Source organism: Carlito syrichta, unplaced genomic scaffold (genome assembly GCF_000164805.1).
Source record: "Carlito syrichta isolate Samal-C Ts95f unplaced genomic scaffold, Tarsius_syrichta-2.0.1 Scaffold301915, whole genome shotgun sequence".
Lineage (NCBI taxonomy): Eukaryota > Metazoa > Chordata > Mammalia > Primates > Tarsiidae > Carlito > Carlito syrichta.
The window spans coordinates 73365-76897 of record NW_007246011.1 but is presented as its reverse complement, the minus strand read 5'-3'; the positions used below and the strand labels follow the sequence as shown (position 1 = coordinate 76897).

Sequence of the window (3533 nt, the reverse complement as noted above, 5' to 3'; positions counted from 1 at the left end):
ATTTATACCAGAACAAATTTGCATTAAGCATGCTAGTAATTTTCAAGTGATTTAAGAAAAAATTTTGGTTGCAATATTTTATTATTTTGCTGAATTACGTTAGAGAAAAAAGAAGCTAGCCGCTTCACCTATTTTAATACTAGTATGCTCTGGATCTTAGTATAAGAATACAAGTACAGAAACTTAAGAGATGGTAAATTTCCCACAAGGAGACATTACCTAGTCTGGGTCATCGGCGTGATTTGCAAACATCTTAACACTGCAGACGTTAGAAGATCAAACACTGGGCACGGGAGGTTTCTACTCTACCATGATGCTGGTGTACTTCTACACAAGGCCTCTTCGTGATGTCAATCAATTGGAGGTAGGAGTTTATCAATGAATTGCTTGATATCCATCATTTCCTGTTGACATGAGCTATGCATCATGCCTTCATCGGTTTTAAAGGTTACATTGGCTGGATCAACCAATGTTTTAGTTTTTCAGCAGTAAGAGAACCAAACATCAGGGGAACTAGAGGGTCGCAATCTCCATGGCATTGGAGTATAGAAATATCTTTATTAGTGCCACTGACAGGACCTTTTGGAAACGAAGTCCGAAGAGGAAGCTAGCAACTGAGTGCAGTGACACCTGCCAGTTTCTGTTGCGTGGTGAGAGCCGTATATAAAGATAAAGCGCCTCCCTGAGAAAATCCTCCCAAAATAATTCTGTGAGAAGGAATGCCATTCTTCACCTCTTGATCAATCAAAGCGTTTGTATTTTCTGCTGCTTGTTTAATTGCAGCTTCATCCTCCTGTGAATCTGGCGAAAGCCCAACAATATCAAACCAAGAAGGCATAACCGTGTTCATATTTAATGTGAACAGGCATAACAGGCGCGTGGGGGCAGATATATGTGATGTGGGAACTTCTGATACCTGCAAAGGCTTCTGCCCATCTGTGCCGGGATGGCCATAAAAATAATGATGAGAGGCATAAGTTCTAGTGTTCTGTAGAACCGGTATCTCCCAGTCCACGCAGGACCATCACCGCGGCCGTGGCCTTCCGGGCGGCGGGCACGATGGCAGGCAGCGGGGCGGACATGTTATTGCCGCACATGCACCGGTTCGGCCCGCGGCGCCGGCGGAAGGCAGAGCGGGCGCCGGCCACGGCCCAAGGGCGTGAGAGTGTCCTGGCCGGTCCCCGCGGGCGCGCGATCGGGCGCGTGCGCGCCTGCCTGGCACCGCCGCCCCCCTACCCCCACTCCCCCCCCCCCCCCGCCGGCTCCCCTATTTGCATAATTTAAAGTTTAAAAATAAATTTAAAAATTACCTTATATTTATGAATCAAAAGACTGAATATTGTTAAAATCACAATGCTTCTCAAATTGATTAACAGATTTAATACGATCCCTAACAAAATCTGAGTTGTCTTTTTCTGCAAAAATTGGCAGGCTAACCTTAAAATTCATATGGGAAACGTAAGAAAATAAGAATAGCTAAGAACAAAGTTGGAAAAGTCACGCTTCCTGATGATTTTTCTTACTATAAGCTTCAGTAATCCAAACAGTTTGGTGCTGGCATAAGAATAAATGTACAGACCACTGAAATAGAATTGAGGATCCAAAAAACATTCAGGCATTCATGGCCAATTGATCTTCAATAGTGGAGCCCAAACAAGTCAGTGAGGGAAATCATAGTCTTTTCAACAAATGATGCTGGGACAACTAGATGAACAAAGGAATGATGTTAGATACCAACCTCATAACTCAAATATATTATAAACCTAAGTGTAAGATCTAAAACTGTAAAATTCTTAGAAGAAAACAAGAGTACAATATTCACGGCTTTGAGTTAGTTTGGTCCGATGGCTCTGAATACACAAATGACAAAAAAAGAACTAGCTACATGAAACTACATCAGATTAAAAACTTTTGTGCTGAGCATCATACCATTAAGGAGGGATGCTATTAAGCAACTTTATCCAAAATATATAAATAATTCTTAAAACTCAGTAATAAAGACAATAAACCAACTAGGAATGAGAACAAAATTTGAATTGCCTTTTTTCCAGAGAAGAATATAAGAATGGTCAATAACCATATGAAAAATGAGTCTCTCCCGCACCGTTGGGAGGCTGAGGTGAGCGGATTGCCTGAGCCCGCGGGTTCGAGACCCGCCGGGGGAGGTGAGACCTCATCTCTACAATAAATCAAAAAATCAGCCAGGCGTGGTAGCACATGCCTATAATTCTGGCTACTTGGAAGGCTGAGGCGGAAGGATCGCCGGAGCCCAGCAGGTCGAGGCTGCGGTGGCCAGGAGCGGCCACTGCACTCCAGTCTGGGCGACAGAGTGAGACTCCAACTCAAAAAAATAAATAAAATAAAATAGAAAAATAAGTCTCAAAATGAATGGCCAGTAGTAAAGTGCAAATCAAAATCCCATAGACATACTACTTCTCACATACTAGAAATACAAAAATACTAGAAATACTAAAAATGCAGATGTATCAAGATTTGGTAAAGATGTGGGAAATGTGGGACCACTATACATTGTTGGTAAAAATATGATATAGTGCAGTCATTTTGAAAAAGAATTTGTCAGTCTTTTTTTTTTTTCTGAGTTTGGGTCTCACTCTGTCACTCAGGCTGTAATGCAGTGGCATGCTCAGGGCCACTGCAACCTCAACCTGCTGGGCTTAGGTGATCCTTCTGTCTCAGCCTTCCAAGTAGCTGTAACTACAGGCATGCGGCACCGCTCCTGACTAGTTTTCTTATTTATTGTAAAGATAAGGTCTCGCCAAATTGCCCAGGCTGGTCTCAAACCACTGGGTTCAGGCAATCCTCTCACCTCAGACTCCTAAAGTGCTGGGATTACAGGCGTGAGCCACTGCTTCCGGCCTGTTTGTCTTTCAGATTGTTTGACATAGGGTTACTATATGAGTCAGTAATTTTACTTCTAAGTATATACCTAAGAAACAATACAAATGTTCACTTGTACATAAATGATAATTATATTTTTAATAATATTCTCAAGTAGAAACATTCAAAATCAGTTAATTGTGGTATACCCACACAAAGGAACATTACTAGACAAAAAAAGTCTCAGAATGCTGATACATGCTAACTATACTCATTAAACTTGGAGTACTTTATTCTATGTATGAAACTCTAGTTGCAAATTGCCCATATTTTATGATTCCATGTATACTAATTGTTAATAATGAGCAAATTTATAAATACAAAAAGATTTAGTGATTGCCTAAATCTGAGTGGGTAGATGAAGGAATAGGGAGTTATGACAAATGGCATTGGATTCCTTTGGGCAATCATTGAAATATTCTGAATCTGATTGTGATAATGGTTATATAACTCCATGAATATACTAAAATACATCGAATTGTACATATTAAATGGGTATATTTTGATACGTATATTATATTTGAATAAATATATTGATATTTTAAAAGAAGAAGAAAACAATCTCTTCTCACATCCAATGCACTTCGATTTAGAAAAGGGCAGTAATCCGACTATAAGATAGAAAGAAAAAGTTC

At 40.3% G+C, this 3533-nt stretch overlaps 1 pseudogene; it reads right to left on the bottom strand.

Annotated features, from left to right (window-relative positions):
• Positions 1–350: 350 nt before the first annotated feature.
• On the bottom strand, positions 351–1097 carry LOC103257963 (annotated as a pseudogene).
• Between the last annotated feature and the right edge of the window lie 2436 nt (positions 1098–3533).